Source organism: Ovis canadensis, chromosome 3, assembly GCF_042477335.2.
Source record: "Ovis canadensis isolate MfBH-ARS-UI-01 breed Bighorn chromosome 3, ARS-UI_OviCan_v2, whole genome shotgun sequence".
NCBI classification, from domain to species: Eukaryota; Metazoa; Chordata; class Mammalia; order Artiodactyla; family Bovidae; genus Ovis; species Ovis canadensis.
Genome location: NC_091247.1, coordinates 118,136,984 through 118,148,935, shown reverse-complemented (window position 1 = coordinate 118,148,935; position 11,952 = coordinate 118,136,984). Strand labels below are relative to the sequence as shown.

The 11,952-nt window shown below is 44.7% G+C and overlaps 1 protein-coding gene across 7 annotated transcripts in view; it reads left to right on the top strand.

Annotated features, from left to right (window-relative positions):
- The first annotated feature begins 363 nt into the window (after positions 1 to 363).
- The window catches only part of OSBPL8 (oxysterol binding protein like 8), a 165,754-nt gene continuing 154,165 nt past the window's right edge, over positions 364 to 11,952 (top strand). For 5 of the 7 annotated variants that reach the window (XM_069584066.1, XM_069584064.1, XM_069584062.1 and 2 more), the window contains exon 1: positions 615 to 1,071. The gene's annotated coding sequence lies outside the window, so the exon portion shown is untranslated. Of the gene's footprint in view, positions 1,072 to 11,952 lie in introns of all 7 variants that reach the window. The other 2 variants (XM_069584065.1, XM_069584071.1) reach the window with 2 other exon arrangements.

The following is an 11,952-nucleotide window of genomic DNA, read 5'->3' as shown; positions in this document are numbered from 1 at the left end:
AAATCAAGAATTAGGCTTTATTTAAAAAATGGAACGAATCGTCAAATTTCTGTGTATCTGTTTAAAATAGTCACCAACCTAACACATTGTAAAACTGGCACGAAGGATCCCGAACAGGACTAGGAACCAAAATAACTTTGCTAAGCTATTTTCATCTCAGCATGAAAGAAATGCACCATCCTCTCCTCAAAAATAAAAATCTCTAATGAAGAAAACAGTACATTAAATGCCACAGCTGACGTGCTACTAGAAATAGGAAGAAGTAGTTACTGCTTTCCAAGGCAGACACCACGATGCTTTCTGTTTCCCTTTGCTTGGCTAAAACTTTGGGCAAGCCCCAGGCTGGGGAGGTGGGGGGACCCTGAGTCCTACCCGGGAGCTCTACGGGACAGTCTCAGTTTAGGCAGGGCCCTGCACTACCGGTCCCAAAGGCCTCGCCTCAACAGGCGCGGGGCGGGCGGGCGGGTTCGCCTCCCGAGCCCGCCCCAGGATGTCCAGAGGCGCTTTCAGCTGCGATAAGACTCCGCCCGAACCAGGTGTTGACAGTTACTCCAGCGCGGCCGACGCCCGCTCAGCTGGAGACGCTTCGTCACCGCCTCCGCGCGTCGTCACGTGACGGGAAGGGGGCGTGACCGAGCCCGACAACAGGGGGCGGGGCCGGGCGGGTCCTCGACTGTGAAGGAGCTTGGCGGCTCCGGAGGCCCAGAGCGGCGGCGGCGCGGCCGATGACAGCATCAGGCCGCGACGCGTTCCCGGGCGGGCGGCGGTGGTAGCAGCCCCAGCGGCTGCAGCGATAGCTGTCGCCGGCGCGGTAGCCGCTGCCGGTAGCCCGCAGACAGAGGGAGGTGGGGGCCCGCCCCTGCTGGCAGACCGTAGGGCCGGCGTTCCCGCCCTCTTCGCGGGCCGAGCGGGCACTGCCTTCTCGGCCGCGAGGCAGCGCCCTTGGGCTGGGCTCGTGCCCCAGCTGCCGCCGGCGACTGCGGCCGAGAGAAGTTGGGGTCCGACTGGACGCGTGCGGGGCCCCACAGGAACCGACCGCCCGCGCCCCGCCTCTCCGGGGGCTCCGCACCGGTGAGTGTAGCGCGGGTCTCTGTCCGCACCCTCCGGGCGGCGGCACCCCTGCCTCGCGCGTTCTGCGCTCGGGCCAGCGGGGACTGCGGGCACCCCGCGCCGGGGAGGCTTCCTTTGGTCCCTGTGTCCACTCTTGGAGTGGGACATTCCAAAGGCTGGAGAGGATGGAGTGCTTTGGGGCCCACGGTGAATGCGTCTGCAGCCTCACAAAGCCGCAGCAGGGGCAGGGGGCCGGTACCGTCTTTTGGTCGGCCCCGAGAGTCGGCCCCTGCCCGAAGTTTGCTTGGGCGGACGGAGGGGTCTCTCCGGAAGCCCTGGCGCCGGGGAGAGTGGCGCTTTGTCTCTTGATGCAGTTCAGGCGAGGCTCCCGTTTTCCTGTGACAGCCCAGGAGGAGGGCTGTGGCGCGCACCGCAGACCGCGCCCGCCCTGGGAGAGCCGAGCGCCACGGTGTTGTTCCTCTAAACCTCAGTTCCTGTGGCCTTCTTGTAGCGTAGGAGGAAGGCGAAGCCTTTGCTGTACTTTTAAATTTAGTGTTTGTGTCTGATCCCTTTCTGGAGAATGGAATCGGGTTCCAAGAAGCTTTACAAAGAGCCTGCCTTTGGTTCATTGAGCCATCCACACAAGACCGGCCCAGCCGAAGCAACAGTATATGCAGATTTTCCATTCACAAAAGTCATTCGACACTCTTTATGAGAGACATCTGCGATTGGGGAACATACCTAATTTAATTTTGTCTAAATACTTTCTGAAACAATAGGTTAACTTGGAAAGGAAAGTGAAGTCGCTCAGTCGTGTCCGACTCTTTGCGACCCCATGGAGTGTAGCCTACCAGGCTGCTCTGTCCATGGGATTTTCCAGGCAGTAGTACTGGAGTGGATTGCCATTTCCTTCTCCAGGGGATCTTCCCGACCCAGGGATCGAACCCCGGTCTCTCGCATTGTAGACAGACGCTTTACTGTATGAGCCACCTACTTAAACAGATGGAGAAATTTACCCGACTGATGTTATATGCATATTTACTTTAAACAATTTAATGAAGTTTTTGTCTTTCTGATGCTGGAAGATGTAAATAACTTCTAAGTAGTATTACATTGCACTGTGTATGGTAGGGTTATTCGTTTTAAATTAACTTTCTCTGAAACTTAGCTTAGAGCCACTATAGGTCTTTTCAAAAATAATTATTTCAAAGTTTTGTTTTGTTTTCTGGCCTCCCTTAAGAGTCCAAACATTGTGAATTCTTTGTTAGGTTTCCTCCTTCTATCTCGTCCAATGTTATCTAAACTTGATCAAGCGGAGAGACTAGGGTGAATTTCTGTGCTTGCTTGAACCTGTTTTGCAGTGAAAATGTTCAGATCATGCTGGCTTTATGAAACAGGTTGGAGAAGGAAGAGTGTCCTCTATTACAGCTAATTTAGAATATGTTACCCCCCCCCCTTTTTTTTCTTTTTTCATTAGTAACTGTGTGGAATGACTGCAACATGCCTGTTCAAAGTAATGGAAAAGGGAATAGATGAAACATAAGAACTACTTTTTAGGTCTTTAATTATGGAGCTTTAGTTGTGTTCAAATTCCATGTGAACCGTTTGAGCTACAATACATTGTACACAGGTGCTTAGAAGGGCTGGTTTAATTAAACATGATCATGGTTTATTTCTCTTTTATTGAATCATAATATTTGTTGTAATTGTGATCTGTGAAAAGGTTTTTCACAGATTTTTTTTCCAGTTAGAATATTATGACCTTTTAGAGGCAATGTTTCTTACAAAGCATTTATGGTACCTATAAATTTGGTAATATCTAGATTTGAGGTTTCTTTTGAGTTGAAAAAGCCATAAAAGATAGTTAAAAAACAAATAATACAACTCTGTTTAATGGAATTATGCTTTAGTTTTAAGAAAAAAGTGGTAAAGTTATGACTTTACAAAGCTTGCATTATAAAAACGTCTCTTTTTTAAGGAATTAATTGCATAATTTCTCTAATGAGTGTCCTTAGAACATTTAAACTTGGTTTATAAATAATCCTTCAAGAGCAGATCATTTGAATTGAAGCATGAAATGACAAAATAAAGAAATGATACTTGGAGTTTTCTAATATTATTTTGGAAAATCTTTATCCTAATAATACTTGAAGTATTGTATTTTAATATTTACATCATAATATCCAAAGATGAAAACTTTTATTGCAATGATCTTGGAGCATTGAGGAATTAAAAAGGTCCTATCTTATGCATATGACCTACAAATAATACATAAATGCAACTTGAATTAAGTCTCTGAGTACTTCATTAGTGAAGGTGGCTGTGTGCAGGAAAATTGAAGTAGAGTTTCCTTGTGGTTGGAACATAGAGCTATCTGGACTAATGTGTAAAGATTTCATGTCAATATTTTCTTTTGGAAACCTCTGAAAGACTTTAGATCTATCCTTCCTTCCAGCTTGGTCCTCACCCCCTCATATATCCTCTTAAAGGCATGAAATTGAAGGTCTCATCTGGAACACTTGATAGGATTTTTCCTCCCTGAAGAATGTTACCAAGTTTGCAAGGAAAGAGCTTTCTTCAGAGACCTTGTAGGAAAGAGTTCTTGTCCTGAAACATCATACTCTTCTACCCTTTGTTAATTTTTGTTGTTAAAGCTGGAAACAATGTAAACTCTCCATGATAGCAAGAACCATTGAAGTTCCAAATGCTTAAGAGTTATTGAATGAAAAAATGTGGTTCCAGATGCTGCTGCTGCTGCTAAGTTGCATCAGTCGTGTCCAACTCTGTGTGACCCCAGAGACAGCAGCCCACCTGGCTCCCCCGTCCCTGGGATTCTCCAGGCAAGAACACTGGAGTGGGTTGCCATTTCCTTATCCAATGCATGAAAGTGAAAAGCAAAAGTGAAGTCGCTCAGTCGTGTCTGACTCTTTGAGACCCCATGGACTGAAGCCTACCAGGCTCCTCCGTCCACAGGATTTTCCAGGCAAGAGGACTGGAGTGGGTTGCCATTGCCTTCTCCAGTGGTTCCAGATATATGACTAGAAAACAAAGAGGAGTGTGTGATAATATAATCCAGATTAGATACAAGGAAGGAGGTGACAAAAATGTTGTAGGTGTCTAAGAAGGGAGGCAACTCATTTCATCTGGGGAACTTTCAACAGTGAGTCTTTTTTGGTAACATGAATTTTTCTTCTTCCCTTCTAACTGTTTACCTCTCCTTGATAAAAAGTGTTGACACGCTTTATAAGAGCTGAAATTTAGAGTACTTGAGTTTTGGAAGTGACAATGGTAGAGTGAAAGCAGGAGCATTGACCTGGAGGTTGGAAAACTTGATGGGATTTCTGACTGCATTTTATACAAGAAATTAGGGGCTTCCTTGATAGTGCAGTTGATAAGGAATCTGCCTGCAGTGCAGGAGACCAGGGTTCAATTCCTGGGTCTGGAAGATCCTCTGGAGAAGGGATAGGCTACCCACTCCCGTATTCTCGGGCTTCCCTTGTGGCTCAGCCGGTCAAGAATCTGCCCACAATGCAGGAGACCTGGGTTCGATCCCTGGGTTGGGAAGATCCCCTGGAGAAGGGAAAAGCTACCCACTCCAGTATTCTGCTTTGGAGAATTCCACGTACTGTATAGTCCGTGGGGTTGCAAAGAATCAGACACTACTGAGCGACTTTCACTTTATATAAGAAAGCTAGGTAAACCACTGGGCGTTAGCTTTCTCATTTGTAAAAGGAGGAGAATAATCCTTATTCACATGGTTGTTGGGGAACTGAGATTACAAAATGTATGTCAAAGTGCCTATTTCAATATTTCCCCTCCCCACCCCCAAACTGGAAAGTTTTGTATTGGGTTTTAATTGACGAACAGTGTTGCTGTAGTTTCAGGTGAACGGCAAAGGGACTCAGCTATACAGATACATGTATCCATTCTCCCTGACACACACCCAACCCCCCCCCCCCACCCCCGCCCCCCGCCCCAAAGAGCCTATTTCAGTACTAACAGATAGGAGAAATCAAACGTTACATTACTTAAAACATTTCTTTGTCATTAGAGCTTTAAAAAATATTTTGATGTATTTATCACAGACTCTGATATCTACTTATCTTTGCATTGACCCATTGTGTTACCTTAAAGTTTACCAGTATCTGAATTCTAGATACTTAATTTTCTTTCAGTCAAGCACAAAGTTTTCTGATGGAAATGAGGCTTAATTGTATTACTTCTTAATGTTACAAACCACAGGGAATGTTAGATATCTTAAATTTGTAAAGCTTTAAGGGATATGTGTTACTGAGCCTTTAGGGTTTCTTTACAGAATTTGTTTTTGAAGAAATTGTGCTTGCCTGTCATGCAATCTGTCTGTTCACTGTTGTGAACAAACAAACAAAAAAGTACATTTTCCTGCTATTACAAAAAAAATTACTGAAAAAATCATCTGTATGTTTTCAGTGGTCTGAGTGACTGTGAACCATGAAGAGCCTCTTTCTGCTGTGTCTTAGGTTAGAATTCGGTATTTTGTGAGCAGTCTTACAGACTCCTGCATCATTTCTTTTCTAAGCTTTTTGCTCTAGTAGCTGTGCATTCTGTCATGAATCTCAAAATTCCATTATACTTTGTGAACTCTTTTCAGTGTTTAAATTCATAAAGTAGGCTGTCCTTTGTATAATATTTGAAAGCAAATTGTATTATGAAAAGACCAAAAAGAGTCTTGAATCTTCAAACAATAAGCCAGTTACCTACCATCTTCCATACTCACAAAGGACTGGGGAAAAATCAAAAAAGAGGAAACAGTTTTTGAACTTGAAGACTTTTCAAATAAAAAGGAAACTTTTAGATTCAGGGTTGTTAAAAACATGATAGATTCAGAGGGAGATCGATAGCTCCTGAAGGTGTCTTAGTAGCAGTGGTTGGTCATCATAATAACGGTAACTAATGTGAGTACTAACTGTGTATCCGGTACTTGCATACGCACTTGACTGTGATCCCCTCCCCCCAAATCAGGCTATTTTCTTGTCCCTTTTTAAACCTCACGCACTGAGAGATTAAGTGGTAGGCTGGAGAGCCAGGATTTGAACTAACCCTGAGTCACAGGGAGGGTAAGTAGCAGGTGGTGGAACTTGCCAAAAGGGTTTGAATTCAAGGTTTAACCTGACCTTTCACATCAGAACCTGACCTTTTAGCCATCACATTATACTGCCTTGTGTAGTTTATTGGCAATTGCCCCTGGTGTCAGGTCTTGACCTTCAGGATCTTTCTCAGTCTATTTTGACTTCGTGATTTGATGAAAATACAGTCTGTAATAAGATCACCTCGATTTGCTTCATTTCATGTGTATTTGAATGACATCCTTTATTTTATGTGGAGTAAAGCAAATAATTCATTATTGTTCATTCAGTTGCCATTTTCTCATTTGGAAATTGCACTGTAAACTGGAATTGTATTTTAAGGTGATCTGTTACAATTTTAAAAATTCATCCTTTTTTTAAAGAGTAAAACGAATGCACAGAATTGGTGAGTGGGTTATTACGAGTGATATTTAAGGTTTTTATGAGTGATATTTAATCATACAAATCTATCTATATAATTAAAATCTATCCTTTTGAAATCTCCACTGTTAAAATAACTTTTTTGGCTGCCAGATGCCACTATTAGCAGGAGAAACAACAGAGTGGGAAAGACTAGAGATCTCCAAGAAACTGAGAGATGCCAAGGGAACATTTCATGCAAAGGTGGGCACAATAAAGGACAGGGACAGTATGGACCTAACAGAAGCAGGAGATACCAAGAAAAGGTGGCAAGAATACACAGAAGAACTACGCAAAATAGGTCTTCACGACCCAGATGACCACGATGGTGTGATCACTCACCAGAGCCAGACATCCTGGAGTCTAAATTCAAGTGGGCCTTAGGAAGCATCACTACAAACAAAGCTAGCGGAGGTGATGGAATTCCAGCTGAGATGTTTCAGATCCTAAAAGATGATGCTGTGAAAGTGCTGCACTCAATATGCCAGCAAATTTGGAAAACTCAGCAGTGGCCACAGGACTGGAAAAGGTCAGTTTTCATTCCAATCCCAAAGAAAGGCAATGCCAAAGAATGCTCAAACTACTGCACAGTTGCACTCATCTCACATGCTAGTAAAGTAATGCTCAAAATTCTCCTGGCCAGGCTTCAGCAATACATGAACTGAGAACTTTCAGATGTTGAAGCTGGATTTAGAAAAGGCAGAGGAACCAGAGATCAAATTGCCAACATTTGTTGGATCATTGAAAAAGCAAAGAGAGTACCAGAAAAACATCTACTTCTGCCTTATTGACTATGCCAAAGCCTTTGACTGTGTGGATCACATCAAACTGTGGAAAATTCTTAAGATACAGGAATACCAGACCACCTGACATGCCTTCTGAGAAATCTGTATGCAGGACAAGAAGCAACGGTTAGAACCGGACATGGAATAACAGACTGGTTCCAAATTGGGAAAGGAGTACATCAATGCTGTATATTGTCACCCTGCTTATTTAACTAATACGCAGAGTACATCATGAGAAACTCTGGGCTGAAAGAAGCACAAGCTGGAATCAAGATTGCCAGGAGAAATATCAATAACCTCAGATATGCAGATGACACTACCCGTATGGCAGAAAGTGAAGAGGAACTGAAGAACCTCCTGTTGAAAGTGAAAGAGGAGAGTGAAAAGCTGGCTTAAAACTCAACGTTTAGAAAACTAAGATCATGGCATCCAGTCCCATCACTTCATGGCAAATAGATGGGGAAACAGTGGAAGTAGACACAGACTTTATTTTGGGGGGCTCCAAAATCACTGCAGATGGTGACTGCACCCATGAAACTAAAAGATGCTTGCTCCTTGGAAGAAAAGCTACGATCAACCTAGACAGCATATTAAAAAGCAGAGACATTACTGACAAAGGTTATCTTGTCGAAGCCATGCTTTTTCCAGTCGTCATGTATTGATGTGAGAGTTGGGCTGTAACGAAAGCTGAGTGGTGAAGACTTGGTGCTTTTGAACTGTGTTGTTGTGAGAAGACTCTTGAGAGTCGCTTGTACTGCAAGGAGATCAAACCAGTCAGTCCTAAAGGAAATCAGTCCTGAATATTCATTGGAAGGACTGATGCTGAAGCTGAAGCTCTCAATACTCTGGCCACCTGATGCGAAGAACTGACTTATTGGGAAAGACCCTGATGCAGGGAAAGATTGAAGGTGGGAGGAGAAGGGGATGACAAAGGATGAGATGGTTGGATGGCATCACTGACTCGATGGACATGAGTTTGAGCTGGCTCCAGGAGTTGGTGATGGACAGGGAAGCCTGGCATGCTGCAGTCCATGGGGTCGCAAAGAGTTGGACATGACTGAGCGACTGAACTGAACTGAGTTTATCAGATTACTTAGCTTTTTAAAAGAAGGCTCATACTCCAGTGAAAATTATGAAATATGTGTATGTGCATTTTGATGAGGTGAGGGTATGGTATTTGATTGATACAAAAGTCACTGATTTCTGACCGTGAATTTTAAATTATTATTATTAGGCTCAAACACATCTTTTTTAATCAAAATAGGAATGATTACAATCAACACATTTTTGCCAATGAGAAATAAATTTGCTGATTCCTGTAGCATAAAAATCCATGCTTTGGGATTCAACGAACACTTTGAAAGCTTTTTCTGCCTCCTGCTGGTTGTGGGAGCATTTTGCCTGCAAAGAATTGTCTTTTAGCGACAAGTCAGGTCAATATGGTAGAAGAGGCAAAACTTGGTAGCCCAATTCATTCAGCTTTTGAAGCGTTGATCGCGCAACGTGCAGTCGGGATTTGTCTTGGAGAAGCATTGGGCCCATTCTGTTGACCAATGCGGGCGGCAGGCATTGAAGTGTTCGATTCATCTCATTGATTTGCTGAGCATGCTTCTCAGATGTAGTGGTTTCGCAGGGATTCAGAAAGCCGTATCAGATGGGCAGCAGACCAGCCAGCAGTGAACCATGACCTTTTTTTTGGTGCAAGTTTGACTTTGGGAAGTGCTTTGGAGCTTCTCAGTCCAACCACTCAGCTGGCCATTGCCGGTTTTATGCAGTCCGCTTTTCTTCGCATGTCACAATCCAGTCGAGAAATGGTGTGTTGCTGTTGTATAGAATAAGAGAAGACGACACTTAGAAGTGATTTTTTTTAAATTTTTGGTCAGCTCACGAGGTACCCACTTATCGAGCTCTTTCACCTTTCTAGTTTGCTTCAAATGCCAAATGACCCTAGGATGGTCGATGTTGAGTTCTTTGGCGATTTCTAGTGTAGTTGTTATGGAGAAGGAAATGGCAGCCCACTCCAGTGTTCTTGCCTGGAGAATCTCAGGGATGGGGGAGCCTGGTGGGCTGCCATCTGTGGGGTCGCATAGAGTCGGACACGACTGAAGCGACTTAGCAGCAGCAGCAGTGTAGTTGTGAGAGGGTCAGTTTCGATGATGACTCTCAACTGGTTGTAGTCAACTTCTGATGACTAGCCGCTATGCTCATCTTCAAGCCTCTCTCCTCTTTCACAAAACTTCTTGAACAACCACTGCACTGTTAGCAGTTCCTGGGACAAATACGTTGTTGATGTTGCGAGTTGTGTCTGCTGCTTTATGACCCATTTTGACCTCAAATAAAAAATTGGTTGAATTTGCTTTTTGTTTAACATCATTTCTGTAGTCTAAAATAAATATAAACAGCAAGTAATAAGTCATCAGCCAGAAAACATAAAGTGGGAAATTTGCTTTAAAACATTGTATGATATAACCACATTTATTTGAGAACATATTCCAATGTCAAACAGCAGAGTTCAACAGTGCAAAACTGCAGTTACTTTCGCATAAACCTAATAGGTTTGGGGAGACATAGTCCTGCTGAAGTAACACTTTTGTATGTTATTCATTCATGGTACAAAATATGTTATAATTTGTATGAGTAATGAGGTGAGGGGACTTCCCTGTGATCCAGTGGCTGGGACTCCTCGCTTCCAATGCAGGGGGCCCAGGTTCAATCCCTGATCGGGAAACTGGATCCCACATACCCCAGCTGGGAGTTCGCATGCTGCAGCTGAAGATCCCACATGCCACAACTGAGACCTGGAGCAGCCAAATAAATAAATACTTATTTTTTTAAAAAAGAATAAGGAGGTGTTCCTTGGACATGAAAACACAGGTACACTGTAAAGTGGAGAGTAGGGTGAGGCACCTCTGAGGATGAGTTTTGCTTACTGTATGATTTTGCCTATTGTTTTGACTATGATAACATTTAAGATCAACAATCCAGAAGCAGAGAAAAACATCATAGTGGGGGGTTTGTAATAGTTCCCTGGGCTGTTTTGCAAGGTGTGAATGCTTTATAAATACTCATTAATGATCATGAAAGGAGTTTCTTACTACCTAATATTTTAGAAATCTAGAGAGGTAGACTAGAATGGGCTCTGGAGCCAGACTGCTTCATTCAGAACCTCCACAGCCATGTAACTAGCTTATTGCCTTGTCCTGACCCTCTGTGGCATGAGAGTGCTGCAGGCGAAGACAGTGCCGTCTTCAGGCAGAGCAAGACCAGGAGATGCACCCTGGGAGTTTCCTGTTTTTCTTACGTGGTATGAAAGAGATCTGGAAGTTCTCACATAATCCAAGTGCAGGAAATAGAAGTTAGCAGAGTGAGAGCCAGCCCGCCTGTCCTGCAGGGACTGTTGTGAGCGAAAGAACCAGCTAGATCCTAGAGGTTGTGGGGAGGGCGGCTGTGGCCAGGTCAGCTCAGTGCTCCCCGGAATTTGTGCTCTAGCTTTAGGTTAGTTAACACTGGGAGTGGCTGCCTCGCCAGGAACACACTCCTCGTCATCCATCCTCTGCCCCCATCCTGCTCCCCTGCCTATCGGTGGGACCAGATGACTGGTTTTCACCAGGGGAACATGCATGGAAGTTATGTGTTGTCACTTCTGAACGGAGGTGGGGGAAAAGCAGCTGTCTTTCTCTACCTTCTCTTTTCCAATCCAAGGGCCAGATGCCCAGGAAAGAGCCTGAGATTAGGAAGATCTCAAGACCCTGGATTACCACGTGGAAGAAAGCTGTGCGCCAAACAGCAGCACTCACGATGAACTGTATAATTGTAGCGAGACATTTTGAGGTTTGTTGTTAAGCAGCTAGTGTGGCCTTAACACTAAGCACGGGCTGCTTGGAAGAGGTAGCTGAGGCCCTAAGAATATCCATACCAGCAGGAGCTGAGGTGGGGCCAAGTCAGGAGGCCCACGGGATGCTGTTGCAGCATCCTCATTTTCACTGCTGCTGCTGCTGAGTCGCTTCAGTCGTGTCTGACTCTGTGTGACCTCATAGACGGCAGCCCACCAGGCTCCTCCGTCCCTGGGATTCTCCAGGCAAGAGTACTGGGGTGGGGTGCCATCGCCTTCTATCAAACCTCAAAGGCTGATGAGGACCCAGAGGACAGTCCACGGGTCCACGTTCAGACCAGTTACGGCATTCCCTGTGCCTACAGGAGCTTTCCTCTGCGTCCAGATAGCACCCTAAGAATAAGGGATACAGGAACTGAAAGCGTCTTTCTGTACCAGTCTGAAGAGTCCCTGTGAAACAGGGTTTCTCCAGCTTGGCTTTGTGGACGTACTGGGCTGGATGACTGTGGGATGATGCTGTCCTGTACATTGTAGACTGTAGAGCAGCATCCATAGCGTCTGGCTGTTAGACGCCAGTAGAACCTCCATCAGTGTACCGGCAGAGTGTCGCTAGATATTGCCAGATGTCCCCTGGGGGCAAATCCCCAGTGGAGAACCACTACCTCAGAAACTGGAGTTAACCTGAAAGAAATTATTTTAAATTGAAACAAGCTTCGGTTCAGTCGCTCAGTCGTGTCCGACTCCTTGCGACCCCATGAAT